Below are 26,857 nucleotides of genomic sequence, written 5' to 3' on the forward strand. Positions count from 1 at the left end.
TGAAGAGAATAATATTTAGTCCATGCTGCCAAAATTTAAACTCTTATCCCTTACAACAATCTTCTGTAATTCCAAAATTCTGGCAGTGTTTAGTGGCAAGTATCTCCAGTGGCAGATCATACAGAGAATAATGAATCGAAGTTAATGATTATTTAGGGCTTCTTTGTGTCATGCAAGGTGTCAGGCACATTGCCTATATTTTCTCAACTAACACCCAAGGACCACAACCTAGTTGTTTCAGTGAGGGTTATTAACTCCATTTTGTGGCAAATGAAACTGAAGCCAGAGATATGACCAGTTTGCTCACAGAATAAAGATACTAAGTGCCAATGTCAGGTTTAAACTCAGGCCTATCTTTCCAATGCCTCTGGTGCCCCCTCCACTATTTCAAAGCATGGAAGAACAGTCTCTTTTCTCACCTGTAAAAAAGTGATGGCCCTTAGTATTTAATGACAGTTGATTAACACTCAGTGAGAGCTAAATCAGAATCTGCAACAATATTTGTTTCCTGAGTTAACAAAGAGAATAACCATGGAGGCAAAACAACACAAATAACACCGGAGAAAAGACATGCCTCACAGGGGTGGGGCTGCTCTGGGGAACACACTCAGAGAGCAGATGAGAGGCTTCCTGGTGGGCACAGTGTTTTTTGAGTGGTGGAGAGTAATATTGGGAAAGTTGTGAGGATCCCCTGAGCTCCCTGGCAATTGCACACACAGACTGGGCCTGACTTATCCAGACACCATTGTGCCAGACTTTGAAGGCACTGTTCATGCCACTGACCTAGGAGGCAGAGGTGAGCATCTATGGATGAGTGTCGATGTCTGCTTCTGCAGCAGAGGCTTCCCACATGCAGGCTGGTGCTTGCAGGGCTGGGGGGCCCAGGGAGGCGCTCTCGGTCTTGCTATATCCTGGCTCTAGGCTGGATTCAGAGCTTTGAAGTGAAGGAGGGAGGAAGAAAGGGAGATGTGGTTTATCAAGCTAGGCAGTGTAGCAGGACCTATTTCATTTAGTTTTTAGGTAGATATTATCTGTTTTCATTAATCAAGCTAGAAAGGTTAAATGATTTATCCAGTGTTATCTTAGTGCCAGCCTAGGGTCCACATCCATATTTACTCCTCTCCTCTATTCAACTATCTAATTCCTACAATTGTAAAGGACTCGGACTTTGGCTCTGGAGGGAATGGAAAGGCAGTATCCCGGGAACATTTCTGAATGGAAATATGGGTCTAGTTATTAGGAAACAATGATTTTGAAGTGATAAAAATCCATTTAGTTTTTTGACATTATCCAGCAGAGCTTAGTATCTGAGATATTCCCTTTCTGTTTCAACAGCTGGTAGAGATTAAAAACAAACCAAGTTGGGCTGAGAGCCTTGGAGAGGAATTTGACAATATCCATTAGGTTGAATCATATACAGTTACCAATATTTGACAGATTTTGACTTTTAAGCCCCAGAGTTTCTTATGGGCAACCTAATATACAAATTTAATACATATACACTCACACATATCTGAGCCAGCAAGTATGTCAAAATATATGTTTTGTTTGCAATAGTAAACACTGCAAACAATCTAAGTATCTACTAAAAGCTAGATGAAAAAGTAATAATTTTGCATCCATATAATGAAATACTATACAGCTACTAAAAATAATTAAGTACATCTATGTGTGCTGACATAAAAGGATACCTGAAATAAATTAAGTGAAAAAACAAGGTACAGAACAAGAACAATATATCCAATAAATTTATGGGTGAATGTATATATACATATGATATTTAATTATAAATAAACACATAAATATATGATTTGCATACACACATACACATATATATTTATATTTATGTTTATATGTATTTATATATATATTTATTTATAAATGTATTAAGTATATTTATATATTTATAAATCCAGGCTGGGAGAGTGATGAAGTCAGTAACTCAGTAAAACATTTATTTTTATGTGTATTCTTTTGCAGCATTTGAATTTTTTACTGTTTGTGTAGTATGCTAAAAATGATTATAAAAGATAAAGGAAAAATGCTTTAAAAACCACAACAAAACTGTGTAGAAGGGAGGGGAGGTCTCTGAGTCTTCTGCCCTGCAGTGGACCAGCAAAGGAGAACACCTCTGAGTGGAAGAAACAAGGTTGGAGATAGAAAGGAACAAAAGAAGCCAAATAAATTTGGGCTTTAGAAAGAGGGCGAGCAAGAGCCATTTGGGGCCTAAGTATCTCTGATGGGGCAAGATAACAAGGCCATCGGGAGCCTCTCCATCTCCCAGGTCCCTAAAATCACAGCTGTGGAATTGAAATTTAGGAATCTGATTTCATTGTCCAATTAAAGAGAGCTCCCAGTCACGCCATATCATAATTTTCTGATTTATTTTACTTAACCTCCCGTCCTCCGCCGCCACAAAACAGCACTTACCATTACCTGATACTCATACATTAACTAACACTTTATTGTTTATAGATTGCTTTTTTTCCCCATCGTTTTCTCCTACCAAAAATCAAGTTCTGGAAGAGTTGACACTTTGTCTTGTTTAATACTGCCTCCCTAGAGTCTAAAAACACCGGGCACAGCACCCGAAGGGGTAGGGAGCTGGCTACGCGGCTGTGTGTGCGCATGCGTGGGTGCGCCGCAAGGAGGGGAGGTCTAGCTTCTGCGGCCATGACCCTTGAGAGGGCGCCCTGAGCTCACTTTTCCTTAAAACAAACACTATTCACTATGATTAAAACTAGATTCATGGGGGATCACAGTTTTCAAATGATGAAAAAGAATACATAGTGTGACAATCTGACAAGATAATATGAAAATAGAACAGTCCTGGAAAACCTTTGGCGTGTGGTTCCCACAACTTCTATAGCAATTAGTAATATTTTTTCAGACACATAGTGGGTTAATCAGTTGTTTGTTTGCAACATTTTTTCTTTGGAAGGCGGGAGAGAGTGAGATTCTGCAAAGGCCATAACAATGCTGTATAACAAAGTTGGCTCAGGAAATGTTTTCTAAATTCCAAACAACTAACAGGCAACTATGTGAATGTAAACTTTGGTAAATGAGATTGTTTATAGAGCAAGAATTAAAGAAATACCTGAATTCTTCATTTAGAAAATGACATGAGGATAGCATGTTAGGTCTATATTTCTGCTGCAAGTCTCTCTCCTGATGGCCACAGCTTGTTAGCCACCACTGAGCATCTCACCCATGTTGTGCTAGAGTCCCATTCCTGGGAATTTTGGGTAGTTGCTAAGAAAAAGGCATTCGGTATCTCTGTGTTACTAGAAGTGTAACAACATATGGTGGCTCTATTCTTCCATGTTGAAAGAGAGACAGTGGCCTGACAAGAAAGAGGAACGATGCAGATATACCAGAATATATGAGGAGAAGAGCAGAGAAACAAACTGCCTGCAGGACTTCCACTTAGTGGCTAATTTTCCTTGGGATCTGGTAAACCACCCCTAAATTCTTAGAATGTTACCCCTTCCTTTTTCTTTAAACTAATGAGTTGCATTGCTGCTTATAACTAACATCCTAATGAGAACGCAGCTACTGAGTCCTCAGTCTTCCCACAATTTACACACACTCATAAGCAAGTTTATACAGATTTATTTTACTCTGAAACAGTAATATAATAACAGCAAAGACAGTACTAAGAGTTACCATTTCATTTCATGACTGAGGCACAGAGTAACCTGCCAAAGTTCACATAGTAGGTGACAACACAGATTGAAACCCATTCTGATTTTGCTCTCGTGAATCAGGAAATACTGTCTTTCTGCATCAAAAAACATATTTCTTCCTCTACACATTTTTATTTTCATGTCAGTCTTTTTGCAGAGCTTTCATACATTATATTGTATGACTATTAGTTTCTTATTGTCTCTCATATGCATCTATAGTTTAAAAATACCCACATCTTATTTGAACACCTAAGTATTTAGCCTTGAAGCTCATCTGGATCATAATGAAACTTTCTGGTTTTCATTATCAGGGATAACTGAGTTGAATCTATAAATACTTCCTCTACTACAAATAAAAAGTATAACTATAAAGCAGTATTATTGTTTTCAATCTTAAGCATTTTCCCCAGACTTTGTGTATCCAATCCACTGTCTTCATGACATGTGAGACTATTTTCTTAACTCAGGCATGACAGGTATGAGAAAAGGAGGTATGTATTGCTAATGGGACAGCAGAATGAAAATCTCTAAAGAATTATTGATATCACATACTTACAGAAACAAGGATCACATAACTTCTTGAGTATTTGACCTCTATAGGGAGCCACCACACATAAAGGTAGTGGGATGACCCTGGTTGCTTACTGTCATGACACACGTCAAAGCCAAACACATTTGAGCTCTTCCATCTAAGTTAGGGTTCCTTTACAACTAACCAGCTATTTACATACTTGAAAACAAATAACTGTCTTACAGGAAAACTGTAGAGGGCAGTATTGCTGTGTATTTTATGCATACTTTATGCACACAGCCAAATAACCCAGGCATCAACAAAAACAGTTGTCCTAGGTTGAGTCTTAGACCAGTTTTTTAAGGATATCTGGTTTATTACTTTTATTTTAAGTTACTCACAAAATTCTAAAATGTTAGAAGTTTATCTACCCACCTACCTCCAAAATCCTCTTAATTTATTCATACCACTTTTATTAACTATTCTGTCCTATTGATTATTTTCTAAAAAAAATCATAAAAATTATTCTGCCTCAGACTCCAAATATAAATGATGTTCCAGTTTTTGGCTATTTTAATGTCATGTTGTAGTCGGTTTTGTTTTGTTCATTTGTTTTGTGCTTGGTACTTCTTTTCGCTCAAAAGAAGTTCAAATAACATCCTCCAAGTCTGCCTGCCTCTGAAAGAAGAATTTTTAAAAAGCCACACCAGATCTTTCATACTTTGGAAATATTTTAATATTTCCATATTTTAAAACATAACTAAAACCCAAACTGATGCAAAGAGATAAGAAAAAAATGAAAGAGCTTACATTAAAAGAGATACTTGCTCATGTTGCTCTAGGCATTTCCTTAAAAGTGGGGAAAAAGTTCTTTCTAATGCTGTTCAGAATGATTTTAAATGAAAGGAAGAAGCAGTTATTCTCAATATTCGTTAGTACTGATTTGCAATGGGGTTCCATCTAAAGGACTCTGATGTCTTATACTCAAGCCAATCAAATAACCTTAGTCCCTCTCCTACCCAGGCAAGCTGGTGAGGGATAGACACAGACAGAAAATCTAATCCCTGCCTCCAAGGAGTGTACTTTCTGTTTGAGATGTCAGGGTATGAGATGAAAGTTTTTTTAAAAAGAAATTATAAAAAAGCAAAATTGCAATCAGATGCAAGAAGCCAATGTGGTGTGTGTGTGTGTGTGGGTGTGTGTGTATATGTGTGATTTAGTGGGTCAGGGATTGGTTATTGTGAAATTTACTGGAGAAGAAGCTGGCCCAAAAAACAGATAAGTTTGTAGAGAAACAAAATATGAGTAGAGCAACACTTCGTGGAGAATCAACCATGCTCTCAAAAGTGGGAGGACAGTATACCACAGTTGCAATACATGAGTGCCTAAATTTCTTGACAAAATAGTGTATTTCCAGCCTAAGTTCTCCACTCCTGGAAATCAGGCCATAATGGCACCAGGAAGGGAAATAGCTCATGATTCCTTAGCATATCCTCTCTTTCCCACCTAAGAAAAACAGTGAAATAACATCACCTACCTTAGGCTTCTCAGTACCTCCCCCTAGGAAATCACCATCGCTGCGTGAGAACAAAACAAGAAGAGAACTACCCTTGATTTTAAGTTAAATCAAAAAGTGCCTTGAATGTGGAATTGTGGTAATTTCCTAACACAACTGTTCTGTTATTCTACTGAATTGTTAGTCTTCAAGGGAAGGGACTGGGATGTGGAATTGTAGTGGGGCCAGGCAAGCCGTCAGAGGGCATACAGACCCCAGCCTCAGATCCTAGCTAACCTATGGGCACTCTCCCTTCAATGGACTCTAGCACTCTCCAGCATTCTTCCCTGTCATACACTTAGTTTGGTACTCTGCAGTCAATGAGAGCACAAATGTCTTGAGTTTATGTCATTAAGTGTTTTATCCATTTTTTATGTCTTCTGCACTATGCAGTGTGCAAGTAGGTACATGAAAAATGCTTGTTGAATTCATAAGTTTCTCCTCTTTTCACCTTTCCCAGGCACCAAGTTATCCATATCTGACATGACAGGCACTTTGAGGATTAAAGCATCTAGCTTTAGCCTCACATCCATATTTAAACATAGTTTAGAATTAATAATGGAAAGTATTGAGACTAGATTAAGGACCAGGACACTTCTGAAAATGGAGGGCATATTTAGACTTGTCTGGCTGTGTAATGGAGCCTTGCATATGATATTTTGTACCACCTGGTTAATTCCCTCTAATGATTGTAATACCTATTAAGAATTCTCTGAAATAAGGACTTTACAAAGGGTACTTATTGGGATAGGTATATTTTTAAAAGACTCAAGAACCATTTAAAAAATAGTACTACATAATGGAAAAATATCCCGGAACCAATGTGAAAGATAATTAAACACACGCCTGGGTCCTTTATGTTACAAAGTTGTTCTGGAGTCCTGTCAGTCAGGAATGTCGTAGCTACAGCTTGACTACCAGCATCTGCAGGGGTTTCCTCTGACTACATGTGGAGGATTTCTTAGAGACCTTGGTCAGCCTGCTTCTCAGCCTCAAGCAATCTCCCTCTCTCTCCCTCTCCCTCCACTTAAACACTGCATTCAATAATCACTATTCTCATTACATTTTCATACAGAGTACTAATTTTTTGCTCCCATATAGGAAATTACATTCCGCTACATGTGATTTGGGCCTTATATCTTTCTCACATATAAAGTAAGAAAGTGACTGAGATTAAAAACAGAATTCTAAAAATTCATAGATTCAGGGGCCATGGGATTTGAAATCAAGCAAATAACCATTCCAGGGAATGCAAGCCAGGCCCCCTGCCTCGCTAGGGTTGACGCTTAATGCCAAACATGTTTGAATTGTGATGCTACCAGTAAAGTACTCTGGAGTCTTACAAAATGAAAAGCATTTTTCAAGGGGAAAATAGCTTCCATTTTTTTCTACGAATGTGTGGAAAAAGCTGAATTCATATATGATAATCCAAACAAATACAACAGAACCACTGGTAAAAGATGCAATTACAAATGGATGGATTGATTCAGAGACTTTTGTAAAGATATTGAAGATGAAATCATCCACTGGACAATTCAGTACTTCAAAGGACCAGTCATTGGTAAATCTTGGGAATCAAGAGTAGGAAAGACTCTAGAAGTTAGTTGAGTAGCATTCGGCCTCTATGTCATATTTCTGTGTTATGAGCTGTATGGCAACCCAGTACTAGCTGACTAGTGGTGTTTGTAAGAGATTTGCTTATATAATTAAAGTTAATTTAAGGTTACTTCACTCAAGCTCTGGGGTGCTTCCTTGAATGGGAGAGTGAGGGGTGGAATTACCAGTCATTGCAGTCTTGTGTTAAATTGCAGACAATCCCAGCGAGCCTCTGTGTTTAGGTGCAAAAGGAGAAAGGATTGGGCCCTGCTCTCCAGTGTGACACTAATGTTTCTCCTCTGTGTGTGTTTGCTTTCTTTGACCCTTTCAAGCACTTCACTTGATGTCCCCTCTCAATTTCACCTCCTAAATATCTTAATGACAGTGATGAATTCTAGCTTACATTACATTCGTGATTTTTTTTCCCAGCCAGGCAATCATACAGTCATTTAACATGCTCTTCCTTTTGCTTTCAGTTTCTTTCCAGTGAATCTCAATTTCAAAAACACCCATGATTGCTCAGAGATTTAGATTTGCTCACTTTAACTGAGATTCAGGAGCCCTGATGAGGCACTGAGACTTTACACAAGCCACAATTATTCAAGGCTTCAGTCTCTAGGTTTCAGGCAAACCTTTAGTGCTCTAACACTTAAAGTAATTTAGGTGCCCCATATGAAATTTCAAATATGCTTTACCATAAAATATCTATATTCTAACAAGTTTAAATAGTATGTGAGGGTCACAGAAATGATTATTTATTGTCTATGAACTATGTGCAAAATGGCACTAAGCTATAATAAGCATTAAAATATTGTTCTCACCCTTTAAGGGAGGTATAATTTTGCTAGTGATATAAAAAACAACTTGAAAACATTTAATGATGTACAGAACGTATAAACACTATCATGCTTTAGAGTTGTACAAACAAGAGACTGAAAATTATTATAAACCTCAGTTTCCATATCTGTAACTTGGACCTAGTCAAAGAACCAACCCTAATGGCATTATTGTGAAGTTCCCCAATATTTCTTTGCCTGGTATAGAGTGGACATAAATTAATTCAATACACATTTCTGTCTGCAGCTACATACAGTTATGTGTACATACACCCAGGCACACACTTTTCATTCTCTTCTTTTCTCCTACACTTGCAGTAACTTGGTAATTCTGTTATTTATTCAATTCAGAAATCCAGATGGGAGAAAAACCAATCTCAAAGTTAGAGAAACAGGTTGAGCCGATCAGTAGTCCTTATCTTATTTTCTTCTCTCCACTCTCTCAGGCCCTCCCTCATTTTCTCCCAGTTTGCACGTTACATGATATAAGAAGACACCATCATTATCTCAGGCAGAAGAGACTACCTGTCTCTTCTCGAAAAAATAGACTTTTGGGTCAGTTGCCAGCTTCTGCCCCTAAAGCCGAGGATGGTCGCCCACTCTGTGCCCTGTGGCCAAGTCCTGCCAAACGTGGCAGATGGCATCTTCCCTCGGACCCTCTAAGAGGCACATAGCAACTGACCTGGGTGAATTTCCCGGTGCTTCCATGGGCTTCCACTTCACTAAACTTTCCCACTCCCTTCCCAGCTTTGGCAAATAGAACACAGACTTTTAAACACTTGACATTTTTTCCATATTTCCCTCAATGGAAAAGAGACTTTTTTAAAGAGCAGATCTTTTTATTTGGTTTTGCTCTTTAAACCGCATAATTATACCATCTGAAGTTGTGTCTGCCACCATTGTAACATTGAACTACCACATAAAACACAATGGAAAGGCACCAGGGCCTGCAAAATAAGTTATCTCCTGGGAACACCTCTTTCCTCTCCCACACTCATGAAATGGTGCTTTAATTTTGTAAAAGTATGCCCTAAAATGTCACTAGGCACTGAAACAAATTCAGTTTCCCTCTCCACTTCCAGTAATATTCAGCATCATTGTCCTTCCTTCAGTTCCAAGGGAGGACAATGGCCCACATCTGGGTAACTGAGGCAGTTCTTTGCCATAATGCTGGCAACCACATGCTGGCTAGTTGGCATTTCTGCCTGCACCCAGAAGCCATGCAGAAGCCTAAGTGAACCAACCCAAATCTAATATACATGTAGATATTTGAAATGTCTAGGTATTTAAAGCGCCAGGTGGGAAAGCGATCCCGTGGGGCTGTGAGGCAGTGCATGGAGCTGTGACATGCTGGGTGCCGTGGGAAGCTGTTGAAGGCCTCACACAGCCAGTGACTTCATTTAGCTTATTTTAAAATCATCTTTCTGGAATTTTAGAAGAAAATAGAGTCTGGAAATCCAATAGGGAGGTGATAGGGCCTAGGCATGAGTGAGTTAAGGTGATAGAGAGCTGAGGATAGAGTGGAGATACATTTGGGAAGTTTAAGCAGTGCCACTGGCTGATGGATTGAAGGTCAAAGATGAGAACAGTGAGGACTCAGGGGTCACACCCGGAGGTATGGCAAGTGTTGGGGCTTTTCATCCAATTAAGTGCATATTAGCAACCTAGAGAAGGAAATATTAGAAGAGATCTGAGCAGACTCAAATTTTCAAGGCTCAGGGAACCGGGGAGGAGGCAGGAGGGAAGGAGCCAGGCAAGAGGCGAGCCCAGCGGGCAGCCCATGTGGTTCTCCTGGCCTGAAGCAAGAAGGGGGTAGTGGCCATGGTGAGAGAAGCAGGCAGCAGGGTGAGCCAGGTGCAGCATAGTCTCTAAATGCTCCTTTCATTTTCAAAGCTTTAATAACATCAAAAGGGGATCCATGGTGATCCCAGGCTAGGGCTGGGCATCCTCCCCAGGGCTAAAATAGACAGCAGGCACAGACAAGAGAATTATTGAAAATTAAAGAATGACGCTTTTTTAGAAACATGCTTGGTCTTGTGCTATCTTCAGCTGATTCAACCAGAGGGAGAAACCCTCATAGCTTTAAAAAAAAAGCAGGGCCAAGACAATCCAATGGGGGAAAAAGTTACTCCTTCTAACACATGAGACTGGAACTGGATATCCACATGAAAAAAGTTGGATTTCTTACTTGTACCACACACAAAATATCAACTTAAAATAAAAATTACATACCTGAATGTAAGAGCTTAACTATAAAACCCTTAGAAGAAAACATGAGAATAAAACTTAATGACATTGATTTCAGCAAAGTCTTCTCAGACATGATACAAAGTGATCAAAGAAAAAAAAAGAAACTGTACCTCATCAAAATTAAAAACTTTTGTGCTTCAAGGACACTGTCAAGAAAGCAAAATGACAACCCATAGAATGGAAGAAAATATTTGCAAGTTATACATTTCATAAGAAACTTATATCCAGACCACAAAAAGAAATCTTACAATTCCATAATTTAAAAACTCCATTGAAAATTTGGCTGAAGTTTTGAACAGATATTTGTCCAAAAGAAACATAAATTGCAAATGAATTTTTAATTTTCATTTCTATAAGTGAAAAAATACTCCATATCATTAGCCATTCATGAAATGCAGACCCACCACAGTGAGATAGCACTTCACACCCACTAGGTTGGCTGCAACTGAAATGAGAGATCGCAACAAGCAATGGTGAGGATACAAAGGACATGAAACCCTCAAATGCTGGTGCTGGGGATGTGAAATCTGCAGTCACTTTGGAAAACAGTTTGGTATTCAGTCAAAATGTTAAGCACAGAGTTACAATATGACCTAGCAATTCCACTTTGAGATCTACACCCAAAAAATGTCCACATAACAACTTCTACATGAATGCCCATAGCAGCATTGTTCATAATAGCCAGAAAGTGATCTCCACCAATGGATGAAGGAATAAATAAAAATGGTACAACCCTACAATGGGATATTATTCAATTAAAAGGAATGAATGCACAATACATGCCACAACATGGATAAACCTTGAAAATGTGCTAAGGGAAAGAAGCCAGTGTATTGTAAACCACATACTATGTAATTCCACTTACATGAAATGTCCAGAATAGGCAAATCTGAACCAATAGAAAATAGATTAATGGTTTTCTAATGTTTGGGACTTGGAAGAAATGGGAAGTGACTTCTAATGGTTCTGAGTTTTCTTTTGTGGGGGAATGGACATGTTCTAAAATTGATTGTGGGGATGGTTGCACAAATCTGTCAATGTACTAAAAACATTGAATTGTACACTTTAAATGGGTGAGTTATATGGTATGTAAGTTGTATCTGCAAAAAGTTGTTAAAAAAATAAAATCACAAGCTTTTTCTGATAGAACTGTCAGGAAACCAGAAGTTAATTAATTAACCCTGAAGTTATTAGAAAATAATATATCACCTTTTATACAAGCCCTCAGTTTTGTCCCTTTGCTTCAGTTTGCCCACCATCAAGGTAGATGTTCAAAAAATATTGTCCTCTCTACTGAAATTTTTCCAACAATAAATGGTTGGAATACTGAGATTCCTTAATAGTACACTGTTGAGTAAACACAATCTCATCTTCCCTCCTCCCATATGGTGTTCTAACTGCTTTTGGTCAGCTTCTTGCAGTAACATTCCATTAAATTATTTGCCAGCTTATGTTTAATACGTTTATGTGCACAGCCTTAACAAATTATTGAAGACTACAAAGTTTTTCCTATCCCTGCATACCCTGCCTCCACTTGGACACAGAACAGCACTATGACAACATATGCATGGAGGGCAGCTTAGGGAGAGTAAGGCTTCCTAACATTCTACCTGCCTCAGGACACAGATATCTCTCTAGTATGGGCCACTCAGCAGGTGTGCAGGGGTGAGGCTCATGGCCTCTGCAGTAGATGGATAAGAGATACGAACAATAGATGAACTAGCCCAAAACTGCTGTTTAGAGGAAGGATCTCTTCAAAATGTAGCACAAACATCAAATATTAATTTAGCAAGAAAAAATGCTTATGTCAAAATTGGAAATAATTCTCTACACATGATGAGCAGAAAAATGTTCATCATGACAATATAATTTTAATTAACAACAGATACCATGTGCAGAGATCTAATAAGATTAAGATGCCACAAATAGTTTACTAAGAGGACACAATTTTCATTTCTTGGATCATTTTCTAATTCTCATCCTAAGCAAACTAACTTAGAAAAGAAAACTCAGATCTGAATTCTGTGCCACTCACTCACTGGTTTTGAGACCTTGGGAAGTTCCTTAAATTTTAAACCTAACTTCATTGTGTGAAAAAACAGTATGTAGCTCAAAAGAGTGACAAAAATTCAATAAAATAATTGAATATTAGGTTCTATATTGGATTAAGACCTTTAAACTGGACTCAATATTATTGGATTGAATATTAATAATTGAATATTAAGTTCCATAAAGGACTTAATATTATAGTTAGCATATAGAGTACATCAAATAGTTGCTATTATTATGGTTATTAAATTATCATTGCTATACTACCAAATCGAGTGGACTATTATTAGAGATTCTGTTACTTAAATTTGAGAGATCAAGGGAATTGCATATTAATGTAACCAAAGAGGATATTGGGGAGTGGAAAGACCACTCAACTGGAATATGGGAATTTATATAAAGTTGGCCACAATAACCTCTCTAGGACCCATATTCCTCATCTGTAAAGTGAACAAAATTATATTCAAGGTTTCTTACAATGTCTTAAACTAAGGAAAAGGGATGTATTAACTTTTATTTTCCTTATACTGTTCTTTGGAATGTTCTCTTCACCTTAATTTCAGATTCAAAGTGATTTCTTTAAAAGCCAACTCATGTTGAGCATAGAGTGATGGACACAATAATAGCTAATCACATAAACACTAGTGAACATATCTTTTAATCTAAATCTATAATCTTGGGAATATAAAAAGAGCCACAACTACCCATCTCTTGGTTATAAAAAAAAACAGCAACTTTAAAACAATCTGGAGTCTGCATGAATGAGTAAAACTTGTAAAGCCTTAAAAAGCAAAAGATTTTATGTAACCCAGATTCCAGATTTCTCAAAAATGGAAATAATATGCTAGTTCTCATATGCCAATTTTAACCACAGCTAGAAATACGGATAGTCATCTCCCATTGAGAATTTTGGTGTTTATAATTTCTGCTATGTGAGATAATTTCCATATAGTATCTGTGGCAGGTTATTAAGAAGTAGCAAGAATTTACTTCTTTACTGCTATTTTTATAAAACCGAAAATGCCATCTCAAATTTGGAACACATTTTGAGTTCAAATAATCCTTTCCAATATAAATTATATAATTCATATTGTAAAGGATATTTATTTTAAATCTTGAGAGTCCAAGAAGAAAATTATATTTCCCCATTTGATTTTGACATTGCTGTTTCAGATGAAAATCTAATTTTATTAGGCAAATCTTAGGGTCCTATTTAAAAGTAATTTTCAGCATTTATTTGTCCAAGGAATCCTACAGACTCAAATCTTGATGAAAGGCTATGACTCTAACTGTCACTTGTCCCACAGATTTATTGTGCTTGCTAGAGACCCAGCCCAAGCTGGTAGACAGTATCACGCAGGACCCCATGTCTGACATAATGGAAGCCAAGCTGTTAAGGGCTAGCCATCCTTCTTTCCACTGTAGACCTTTTATTCTGACCCCTTCAGTGCAATTCCTTTATGCGGCTGATGGCTCTCAAGGATCTACAGTCTTTCATATTTTCAATTAAGTAACCTGAAGCAGAGTATGAATTTGCAAGTGGCATGGATGTGAGAGCATATAAAAACGCCAAATTCAAATATTTGAAAAAGAAACCTCCCTATTATTTTGAGGAGCAAGGAGATGGTGGTATTGCACTTGGAAGAAAATGGTGTTTTCAGCTACTCTCAACATAGCCATTGTTATCGACTCTTTCTGTGTAATTAAATCAGTGACATATAGATGGAGCACAGACCAGTTTGCCACGTGCAGTTTCCCATGTGTGATTAGCCCCATCATGAGCAATCCCCTCAGTAGGATCATTTATGCCCTGGAGGCTTTATGTTCCAGACAACTAATGAGGAGGCACTTCTGGCTGCCAGGAAGTTCAGGAGAGACATTTATCTCAAAGGAAGCAGCAATCCAGTCCACTGGGGTTCACAGGTTAACAACAATGGGCTGAGCAGAATGGCTGGATCGAACATTAGGGCACCAGTTCATATTGACTGAGGACAAGGGGAATTTATGGCTCAGATCTGGACTTCCAGAATTCAGAGAGGGAAGGGATCACAACTGCATAAAAGAAATCCATTTTTTACACTAGCACACAGATTATCACATCATTTTTGCATTGAGTCCTTTCACACAGTTTGATTTTCACATATCACATCAGCTAGGGGAGAAAAGGATGGAGAACTATGTTACTAAGACTTACTACTGTATTATAACACATTAGAAATAATGAAGTGCCCTGTAAAGAGAGGTCAGTTGAGGACACATTAGATACATATATGATGGCAGACAAATGGGACTAATTTATACAGGTCACTATGCTAATTTGGGTGACACTAGCTTGCACACACTCATAATACACTTTCATCTGGTAATTCCATGGTGTCGTGTTCATTTTATTGATGTGGAAATGGATGCCACAGGGATTAGGGGACTTGCCTAAGAGATATAATGGTAGCAGTCCTATCTCCCCTACCCATTAGTTCTGTAAGTGCTGGACTGCTTCATAAGTGGACTTGACCAGTGTTTTCCAAGCGTTTAGGGGAACTCTGCTTGTAGGGCACATTCACTGGGATGATAAATCATAGATTCTTAAGGTTAAGAACTTTGCACATATTATCTGGCTTATAGCTGACTCTTACTAAACATTTGATGAATTAAACCAAACCTTGAGTTTGCACTGAGTTGTAAAATTAGCATAACATTCAAGGCACCTATTATCAAGTCCAGAAGCTAACCGTTTCTATGTTTCACTGATTTCCTATGACTCCCTCCCCCTTATTTTTCACTCTTCTTCCTCCCTGTCTCCCTCCCTCCTTCCTTCCTTTCCTCCCTCCCTACCTTAGTTTCTTCCTTCCTTTCTTCCTTCCACAAATACTAAGTGGCTATGACATGTCATGCAGTTTTCTGTGTGCTAGAAACAATGTGATGAGCAAAAGCAGATTTTTAACTCTTGCAGAACTTACACTAAAAGCAGAGTTCAAGCTATTACAGAACTTACTTACGGAATTTGTGAGGGAAACAGACATCATTTGTAAAAGAAAAATATTAAGAAATATAGGTAATGGGCCTTCGATAATGGATTCAGACATGGACTGGGAGGGAGGATCAAATGCAGGTTCTCTAAAGTACCACTGAGGTACTATCTGAGGGATGAGTAGGATTATCTTGTGAATCCTGGAAAGATGGGAAGGAATTACCTCAAAGAGAAAGAAAAGCACATGCAAAGATTCTGTAGCTGGAGAGAAGCAGGGCACATTTGAAAGATGGGAAGAAAGCCAGTGTGGCTCTGGGTTCAGAGAGCAAGGGGGCAGAATGAAACACACTTAATAGTCTATGGGGGGCCCTGTGGGCTCAATGGTTTTTTTTCTTTAATAGGAGGCAACTTCACTGGTTTTGAATATCAGAAATATCACTTTCTATATGGGAACTCTCTGTACTTTCTACAGTTTTTCTATAAACCTAAAATTTTTCTAAAAAATAAAGTCCATTAAAAAATATCAGTCTGACTATAGGGCATGTGTAGGACAGAGTGAGGGGCAGAGTAGAGTCTGAGGACAAGGACAAGCCAAGAGAAAACTGTGGTTCTCCAGGACAACGGGGACAGGAGCTGAGCCCCAGGAAGAGGGTAAGGAGGCCAGGAGAAACAGCAGTGGTGACCAAGAGGGCACCGGCAGGGGAGGAAGGAGGAAGAAAACCAGGGAAGGGTAGTATTCCCAGAACCAAAGGCAGACTGTGTATGAAGAAAGGGGTGACTAACTGGGTCAAATGGTCTGACTGGGCAATTACTGTGGGACTGAAACTTAATCACCGCATTCAGGAAAATGTGAAGCTATGGATGACATGAGTAAGAAAAAGTCTGGTAGAGTTGAGGTGGTGGTGGCAAAAGTACATTGAGGCAAACACAGGAATTGGAAAGAGCATAATATAAATCAGGGGCAAAAGGAGTAAAACATACAAGATGATGAATAATGGGAGAAGTGAGGTTCAAATGATTTTTTTAAATCAGAGGAATAACGGTATGATTGTATGCTCATATCTTTTAAACTTTAGTATGTATGAGATCAAATAAAAATGCCAGTTCCCAGACTACCCCTGTAAGCCTGTGGAAATAACATAATATAGAAACAAAACCACATACCAAGATGGAAACAGAACAATCAAATAGGTTACAATGGCTTCTGAAAGGTGACACTGGATGGAGTTCTAAGGCAGATGAAGGGCAGGCTTTAGGAAGGAAAGGGGACAGTTCTTCTGCTGAAAAGCAGCAAAGAGGACCACATGGCAGAAGTAAGGAGTTGGTAGTAAGGTTTTCTGTGGAGAGAGAGAGGCTGATCAAAACTCAAATACAAAGTAAATCAACTATTCAAATGATTATTGATTTGCATCAGTTATATCCACATCGGGATGGGTTGTGTCTCAATGAAAGAACACATTATGACGAATCACAGCCCCTAGACTGGAGTCAAACAACCCCCAAGCACAATCCTGCCATTATCTCCTCTGTGATTCCTGTAAGCAAGTGACACATCAGAAACAGTGAGTCACGAGAGAGAAAGAGAATGTGATGGGTGCTGAAGCCATGAGCCCGGCATCATGTGGTGCCCCTGCACGAACTCCTTCCCAAGCCTATGTGCCTGTTCGAGCACTCCTTGCTCCTCTGCACCCTGGATGACAAGTTGGTAACCCACTACTGAAGGCGTGGGCAACGGGGTGAGATCTATCAAGTGCTCCCTTGGACTTTCTCCCACTGACCAGACACGTCACAGCAGTATTTAGTGCATTAGTAACCATTTGTAGAAAGGAGTTTGTTCCCAAATAAAAATTAGCCTGACTTGAAAGAAAAAAAAGATAGTAACAACAACACAAGGGTAGGTGTCTATTTTACTTACTTTAGGCGAAGTCTTAAAAACAAAAGGATAACAACAAAATCAAGCCTAGGAGCAAAATCAAGGGGAATGTTAAATCCAAGGACACTTTGCAGCAAAGAGTAGGTAGATAGAAATTATTTGTTCTTTCTCTGGACAGCCTCCATCTCTATTTCTATGTTCTAGTTAATGCTTTACTTGCTTAATCATTCATGTTTTCTAATATTTCTGAAGGGATTAAGTAAAATTCTGGATTTTGGCTTGATGTGTATACAGAGAGGTCTGAGTTTCTGCTTTTTTCCTTGAAGAACAGGATGGGACTCAAACAGTCATTAATAAACATGAGGAAGACTTTGTCCCATAAAAAGAGAAGCCTCTGGAAGAACAATGATGTCTCATTTCCTTTTTGACTCTGTCATGGGCTGAGTTGTATTCCCTTAAATTATCAGATGTTGAAGTCCTAATTGCTAGTGCCTCAGAATCTGGCTCTACTTGGAGACAAGTCTTTGCAGAGTTAATTAAGTTAAAATGAGGCCATTAGGGTGGGCCCTAATCCAATCTTACTAGGGTCCTTATGGGAAGAGGAAATTGGGACATCTGTGGGCAGAGGGGCAGACCGTGCGAGAACACAGCGAGGACACAAGCAAGGAGAGAGGCCTCAGCAGAGACCAGTCCTGCTGACACCTTGATCTTGGACTTCTGGCCTCCAGATGGCAAGAAATGAAATTTCTGCTCTTAAGCCACCCAGTCTGTGGTGCTTTGTTAGGTAGTCCTGGAAGGCTAATAAATATTCTTTTTACCCACCCCTCTTTCTGGTCATAAACACCCAAAATGTTATTTTAAAAATAGTGCTGATCAAGTAAGAGTTTATTTGAAAACCTGCTGTATGACACCAGAGAATCCTTAATCAGTGCCACTTTGTAACCATCCAGTGACTATCCTCTAGAGTTGGTGAGGTCTATTAGACCCATAGCTGGTTCATGCAATTTGAATGTAATATAGAAGCTTGACTTTGCTTTTGTTACTCTGATGTTTGAAATTGGCATACGAGAACTAGCATATTATTTCTATTTTTGAGAAATCTGGAATTTGGGTCACATAAAATCTTTTGCTTTTTAAGGCTTTACAAGTTTTACTCATTCATGCAGACTCCAGATTGTTTTAAAGTTGCTGTTTTTTTTTATAACCAAGAGATGGGTAGTTGTGGCTCTTTTTACATTCCCAAGATTATAGATTTAGATCTATTAAAAGATATGTCCACTAGTGTTTCTGTGATTAGCTATTATTGTCTCCATCATTCTATGCTCAATATGAGTTGGCTTTTAAAGAAATCACTTTCAATCTGAAATTAATTGATTAGCATTTGATTAGCATTTACCTGTGTATTTTCACAAAATTAGCTGATTGCATATGCGAGGATAGCCTGGTATGTGAATGCCGCAAAGTCCCCTAAGAATCAGGGCTCCTCCAGTTTGGGCCCATAAAAGGGAAAGCCAGTTGGCCAGCTACCCAGGGCAGCCTGGATCAGCAGGACACACGTGGGAACCACAGTGCATGGCCCTGGTACACTCCCCTTTCTTACCACATTAGTGCCCTTTTCTGGCCTCAGATCTTCCTTTGTGTTTTTTTCAACTTGAATTCTTAACCCTACAATCATCTAATCAAAATCCTGTAGTTTCTTAAAATTCCAGTTCCAGCTTCCCTCACTGCCTCTGGGAAGACTTCTTTGATTACTCTAGTCCATATTGACCTCTTGCTTCCTAAATTTCTGCTGCATTTATAATCCCATCTAAGAAAATTCAGTATCCAGGCCAGCACTTTCTTATATACAACACTTTACAGACAATTGCTCCAAAACTGCTACTTCTAACTAACCCTTACCCTAGGCCAGGCAGAGAGCTGAGTGCTCCCCATACTCTTATTTCCTTTCATCCTTGCCACAACCTGGGAGGGAGTCTTACTTCACATTTACTAAGAGGAAACTGGCTTAGAGAACCTACGCAGCTAGCTCGAGCGGCAGAGCTGCGATCTGATTCTAGTCCTGTGCAGCAGAGAAGTCTCACATTTGTCTCCTCTCCTTGCACTGGCTTCCAGGGCAAACTTCATGGCTTCCCTTTTCACCATTAACTACATCTTCTTCCCTTAGGCACCTCTCCTCCTAGGTCACTAGAAACAGGACAGTTTTTATGAGGCCTCTACTCTCACAGACCTAAAGCCAATAGTTTGGTATTTAGCAAAGCACCTGCAATAAATTAGGGCTTAATACTCCTAGGTGGCTTTAGCATAAATCGCCAGTTTTCTTATTTAGCATGCAGGGATTTCAACAGGTTGGACCATATATTTCTGTGGGATTCAGACCTCTCCCGACTTCCATCTGGGCCTTTCTAGGCCTGATGTAATGAGGCCATGATGATGGATGGTTTTCAAGATAGGCAGCATTTGCAAAATGGACAGGGCAAATGAACCCAGACTAACAGACAAATAAAGAAGACATCTGTTTTGAAGCCAGTGAGCCCAACAGGCCTAAGGGTGGAACACTGGGCTGCAGACGGTCCTTGAAGTTTCTCTTTTTGAGACATTCAGGGCCACTTCAGCTTAATTTTCTATTAAAAAGTAAGAGAAAAATGAAAAAGCCTCCCTGGGTTCCATGAGAGCTGGCACAGGACTTAGTGATATGCCAGTTTTATTCTCCCTGCAAGCTTATATCCCACACCTAATTATCAGCAGCTGTTCCACTGCACGCTCATTTCCCTCCTTCTGATATGTTTCTTCTTCTGTGAAGTATGATTTCTCTTTCTCGTCCCATGTTATTTCTAACCTATTGGTTGTTCTCTCCACTGGCCATTGGCTCATTTGAACACATTTTTTCCCTAGCTAAGATACAGCTCCAAAAAGCCCTACCACCAAAAAGAGCTGCCTAGTGAGGCTCTTATTTTTCATAATAACTAACACCGACATTTGTTTAGCACTTCACTGTCTGTTTTCTTAGCTTGATTGGATTGCAAAGCCCTTTCCAATAACTGGATAAAGAAGACAAGTAAACACAAACAGCCTGCAAATGCATAATTAAAACTATTCCACAAAGAACAATGGGGGAGGAGAGAAATCACATTTATTCAAGCAAATAACTTGTTAATAAACAGCTTCTATTATTGAAGAACTAAAAGACACTATGGATTTTAGTATTAATGAAGGACTGAAGTATTAGGAATGTTAATAGAAAGACAGACAGGAGCAGCTGGGAAGGGAAAGATAAGGTTCAAATCAAAAACTGCCCAGATAAGGTTTAAAGAAAAAGCTGCCCAAACTCTGCCCAGGTAGGGGGTTCCAAGTGAAGACAACAAAGGCTTCACAGCAAGATAACTTACTTTCCAACCAGATCCCAATGTGGGCACAGCTGAAGGGAACTAAAAACTGCCCAAATCACACCTCATCATGGGAAAGCACATGCTCACTGAGAGGGATGGCTCTATAGATGGACCTGAAATCAAATAACCCCACCTTGCCAGGCACAGAGGCACCTTGCAGCCAGAATGCAATATAGAGGCCTCCCGCCTAACACATCAAGGCCTTTGTCTGCCTTGACTCTGGCCCACTTTTCCCTTGGAGCATATTCAAATAACATTTTCACTCTGCTTTGCTACTGTGTCTCTGCCTTTCAATTCTTTGTTGCAGTGGGCACAAGAACAAAAGAGAAAATACTCAGCCCAGTAACATATTTGGTGCTATGACTGGGATTGCTATTCCTGCTGTTAAGGTGTGTTAAATAAAGGCCTCCTGTGGCTTTAACTCTCTATCGGGTCTCTCGTGACTGAATTCTTTCCTTCCAGAAGACAAGAACCAAGGAATTACACAATCCACCACCAGGTAACAGAAGGATGAGGCAATGTGGGCTACTTTTTAAAGAGGGTAGAGTCTCCTAAGGTATTGAGAAAAAGATCTATGATCAAGTTAAATAATTCAAACCTGTGAGGCTTTTTAAATTTTGATTAGCCCAATGCAATCATTCCATAGATAATAAAACTGAGGTCTAGTTTATTCATTAATTCAACAAACATTCACTGAGTATATAGTGCATGATAGCCACCTGGCCAGGCACTAGGGACAAAGGCAGCATTTCTATTCTCAAGAGCTTCAAACTGAATAGGAAGAAAGAAAATACAGATCATATATGAAATATGAGTCCCAAGGAGAGAAGAAGGAAATGCAGCATACACAAACTTTTAAACTCTTACCCTCTTCCCTTCATTTGCCCTTATTTCTCCTAACTCTTGGATATTTGGATTCTGTGGGATCTAGATAATAAACTTACTCATATTCTTGCTGGCATATGAAGACTGTAGCATGTGATTTTGTGGATTCAGATAAGTGTAAACCCTGTTTTTAGCATTTGTTAGAAATGTGAGTTTGTACCACTGTTTACCAATAAGGAGAATGGTATCTATCACAAGTGTAGTCGTAATAAATGAGCCATAGTAGATAAAGACCAGCATTCATTAGTAGGCTCCAACACATATTTCAGTAAGCATTAGCTATAAATATTATGGGAGTGTTTCTCATATTAGTATTAAAGCAGAACTGGTGAGTTAGGGGAAAGAGATGTCAATAAATGGATGATGGGGCAAAGAAACTACCTCCCTAAGAAAATGAGTCTGTTAGTTTAGTTTGACTAGTCAACAAAGAATTGTCATTTTCTGTGAGATACTTAGCTTTTTAAGATGTTAATCTACATGGTACAAAGGATAGTTCAAGAGAACTGCAAGCTTGTTTGATCTTATAAGGGATGCTTCCACCTCAAAACACTTACCCATATTTCCTTAATTTGTGTAGACTGAACAAAGTATGGGAAATGTATTTCATGCTAGGCACACCCAATCTCCTATTAATGGTATTTTTTTCTTAAAATGTAGCATAATAGATTTCAGCTCTGATCAGAAGCTAGAACTTGAAATGAGCAGAGATGGGGCTTAAATAAAGAATTTCAGTTTGGTCACTACAAATTTTTAGGTCCATTGTGATTAAAATAAAAATAAAAAAGAGATTCAAAGATGGAGCTTCTAAATAAAAATGTTGGCAAACAGCTCCTGAACCATGATTTTGAGGCACTGGGTGAGGCCATGGCCTGGGGAGACAGGTTGTCTCAGAGTTCTAATTATGGCTCTGGTGGCACCAGTGGGGATTAGTGATTAATATTAGTATCTTCAGCCTCCTTTTCATAGTGTTGCCTTCTTAAATCTAGCTACAGGGGTGGACAAGCTATGGCTCATGGGCCAAATCTGGCCCACTGTGTATTTTTTACAATTTTGAGTGGTTGGGAAGAAAAAAAATCAAAAGGAGGTTTTTTAATATTTGAAAATTATATAAATCCAAATTTTGGTGTCCATTAACAGAGTTTTAATAGACCACAGCCAATACCCATTTGTTTATGCTACCATGGCAGAGACATTATGGCCTGCAAAGTTGCAAATGTTTGCTCTCTGGTCTTTTGCTTTCCACAAAATGTTTGCTGACCCCTGATCTAGCCTATGGAGTTAGTGCTAAAATTAAGTAGGAATGGATCAACGTGTGTACACGTACTGTAAGAGAAACACTACTCACACGGACACTTCTCATCAGTCTGATCATATGATCACACTCTAAATTGGCTCATAAATACCCCAAATACCTTTTGGTTGAAATGACATTACCTAGAATTTCAAGGGATTATGAACATTTTTAAATGCCCTTTGTACCATTTTAATAGCCTCTTTCAAATGTATATTTTAAGGCATTTTATGTAGGAAGGGAATTTTGAAGCAAAAATCCCACTTTTTTGAAAATAAAAGAATACATAGTTAAACATGCTGATTTTCAATGCATTTCTTTAATTCATGCTCAGAATTACTTGTGTATATAGAATTATGTTTTCATACCATAAATAACTCCTACTCACATTCTCTAAATGATTCCCACACATTAACTAAGCAAAGGAAAAAAGTACAAGATTCAGCGCTGCCTACAGACTTAGGCAGACAAAAAAAGACTGTTACAGTTGCCTTTGGGTAACAAGTATAATTGCATGGATGTTAACTTACAATACTAACACAAAAGGGGAAAAGTTACGATAAAGTGAGCATTGTACAAATTAAATGCCTCAGCAGCATATTTAACTAATGACTGAGAAAATTAGCAACTTCAATGCTAAAATACTATTAAAATATCCCTACATTTTCATATAAAATAGGTACCAAATAACTGGTTCATACTTCTAAATGACAGCAAATTAATATATCCAATGATGACCCTATTCATCCTACAAAGAGTTGCAAATACAGGCATGGATGACAAGTTTTCATCGCTGATAATTACCTCAAAAACTCAAAAAATTGGCCAACCTTTTTTTCTTCCTTAAAGACAGCCATGACTCTCTCAGAACTAGCTGTTTCTCAGATGGTCTATTCTAGAAGGCAGCTGCACAACAAAGTAGGCTCAAGTTTTGGTAAATCAAAAATTTTATTGTCTCTAGACCTATAAAATGTTCTATCCAGAAGTTCTCCTGTGAACACATGACATAGGTCTGTCAGAGTTACACAGTCATATAACCAGGAGAAAACAAACCCTGAAAAAACAAAAACTGATACCACGTAATTACAAGCAATAGAAAAACTTGTCACATCTATGCATACCTGTATGTAGATGAAAGAGATAGATACATAGGAACATAGAGGTAAATGGCTCAATATAGAGAAAAAGATAGTGATTAATAAAGTCTCTGGTCCCCAAATTTAACCTATGGTTCTTAACCTCGAGTCCATAATTGAGTTTCAAGGAATCTCTGAGGCCTCCAGGAGTGTTTGCAATTCTGACAAAAAGTTCCGTAATGCATTTATTGGATTGTCTAAGCCCCCACATTCTCTAACTTTTCACTTAGCTTCTATAATGCTTCTGGAAAATAATTAGAACAGAAACATTTTTTATTGAAATGTACAGAAATAAAATATAAATGTCAAAGGGTATTGGAAATAATAAACACAGACACAGCTAAAGGTGGGATAAATGGTACCCTCTCCTATTTCAAAGGGCTTAAATTCATTTCCAGGAAGATGAAGATTGTTTTAGAGTACCCTTCAAAATGTCTCTTTTTCTTTGTTTCCATAGCTGCCTCTTTAGCTCTCATCCTGTTCTTCCATACTTCCCTCTTTCTCTTTTCTTTCCCTGGAGGCAGAACACCTCCCAGTTCTGGTTATTACTGAATTTGGGCACAGGCCTGAGATAGCGCTTTGAGAGCCTGGCATATTGGTAATTACTCCTGAAACCCAAAACGAGCCTCTGCTTTGGGGATGCGTTTGCAGGTCAGCGTACTGATTCCCAGCATGTGAGTAATATCAGGCATGCTGTTGGGGCTAAACAGTTAGTGATAACGTGGCCAGTGTGTGGAAGGACCCTGTGAAGAAGCTGAAACAATTTCAGCAAAATTAGTTCTGTAATGAAAAAAACTGAACCCTGCCATGTCAGGCATTTTCCATTGGAAAAAACTACAGATGCCTTTGTAACAGTTGTTTATATAAAAGTAAGGCCACTACAGGGAAGTGTGCTTTTCTCCCCACTTTTTCATGACAGTATAGTTGTGGTGTTAGAAAAACATTCAGAAGAGCTGTAAATAAGCATCTGTATTAGGTGCCTATTTTTATGATAGGCTTAAACATATAAATAGTTGTAAATAAATGAAAATGCCTACTCTCACTTAAGTGCCCAAACTCTCATTCTTAGTAGATGTGCTAAGAAGAGATTCCAGTATATACACTGCAGTTAATAACAATTAAAAAAATCCACACATTCACATTTCAGAAACTAAGCTCCAGCCTCTAATACCTCATATTTTTAAGCAAGAATGTATAAAACTTTACTTTGATTTCTGAAACTTTATTTTTATAAAGATAAATCAGTGACACACACACATATTCACAAGCTAGTGTTAGCTATTTGACCTTGATCAAATTACTTCTCTGTGCCTCAGTTTCTTGATCTGGAAATGGAAATAAAAACAGAGCCTGCCTCATAGGGTTGTGATGAGGATTAAATTAAGTGATACATGTAAAAGTTTGGAACATTGTCTGGGATACAGACAGTTACATACAGATAAAGCTATAGATATTATAATTGATACTGTATTGCTCATTGCTCATGGCTCACAGAGACCCTCATGGAACGTATTCCGCATTGCAACACAGAATTGATTCAACCTGAGTTTATCTGTTTCCTAACTCCCTAGTGAAAAATTAGACTACTTGATGACAGGAAGCAATGGCCTGCCTCCTCAGTTTACAGTACACTGAAGGGCATCCCCACTCCACAGCTCCCCACAGCATCATCTGAGAACTCAGCTGCAACAGTGTTGTGGGTCAGCTTCCCCCTCTGCCTGATCCTGCTCTCCCCACCTCCTGACAGATGAGGCATCTCCAGACAGCACTCCCCAGGAGATGTGCGATCATACCTCCCCGCCACACAGTGTTTCACCCGAATCCAATCTAAGAGTACACGTATAGATAAATAGTTGTTTTTCCATTATCCTGGAATTGCTATTAAGGTCCAAATCTGAAGAAAAAAAGTGCAAAATACTCACATTCTTAGTTCAGAAAAACAGTGGTGCCTAGCCACTTCCCTACAGAGCTTACAGAGAGAACACATTTCCCTGGCCCAAGTTAGTACAAAAGGAAGACTAGAAAAGAGGAAGTACTGCTTAGAGAAAACAGTTTTCAAGAAAAGCACTATTTTTTGAGCAGGAAGAAAAGAATGTCTCCCAACCATGAGAACAAGTCTGGGAAGCCCAAAAGAGTTGCTCGTAAATTTTAAAGGGTGCTAGAACTGTCACCCACCCTTTCCCCAAACTGAGGAGTCAAAGGAAGCTTGGAAAGCCACTGCATCTGCGGAGTTTGAAGCTCATGCTTCACGCAAAAAAGGAGCAAGACAGCAGGGCTGAGGGGGGCAACCTCGGTGAAACAGTAGCCTTTTCCTTTCTTGGCAGGACAAGGTAAAATGTGTCTCCTGTTAGCTGAAGCAGCAGAAAGAAAGCAGCTGACCTTTCAGCCCTTTGATGGCATCCCATCCAACAGGCCCAGGCCCGCAGTGGAGAAGCCTACCATGTGGAGTGGATTTCCAACTCAAGGGATGCTGAAGAATCCACAAATGTACCCCAGGATGGAGTCAATGCTTCCAGAGGAATGTAATAACCAGGTAGTGTGAAGGGCCTATACCCCAGAAGTAGCTTCTGTGTAGGAAGATGTCTACTTTCATCCATCTTTCTCTTGGCATCACTATCAGAGAGGAAGGCAGAAATAGTAAAGAGAATAGGAGGGGTTTCCTTCCACTTGAGGGGTTTTTGGGTCTGGATCACAAAAGGGTCTTTGCTGTGCCAGGGGATAGACAGAGCCTACACAGCAGGAAATGAGAGTACAGCATAGCCGAGTTGGGAGCAGTTATCGCCAACAATAAAACCATGGCATATGACTGGAATTCCTCAGACTTCAGGACATATT

The 26,857-nt window shown here is 38.9% G+C and overlaps 1 protein-coding gene and 1 long non-coding RNA gene across 8 annotated transcripts in view; one reads left to right on the top strand and one right to left on the bottom strand.

Annotated features, from left to right (window-relative positions):
* ARHGAP24 (Rho GTPase activating protein 24) overlaps window positions 1-26,857 on the bottom strand; it is a 504,620-nt gene that overhangs the window by 236,336 nt on the left and 241,427 nt on the right. The gene's annotated exons all lie outside the window — the stretch shown is intronic.
* The window catches only part of LOC108400448 (uncharacterized), a 65,193-nt gene that overhangs the window by 24,337 nt on the left and 13,999 nt on the right, over window positions 1-26,857 (top strand). For 2 of the 3 annotated variants that reach the window (XR_012131681.1, XR_012131680.1), the window contains exon 1: window positions 1,922-26,555. This is a non-coding gene — a long non-coding RNA (uncharacterized lncRNA). Of the gene's footprint in view, window positions 1-1,921; window positions 26,556-26,857 lie in introns of those variants that run through there. The other variant, XR_012131682.1, reaches the window with a different exon arrangement.

The sequence above is a fragment of the Manis javanica genome, chromosome 5 (genome assembly GCF_040802235.1).
Source record: "Manis javanica isolate MJ-LG chromosome 5, MJ_LKY, whole genome shotgun sequence".
Lineage (NCBI taxonomy): Eukaryota > Metazoa > Chordata > Mammalia > Pholidota > Manidae > Manis > Manis javanica.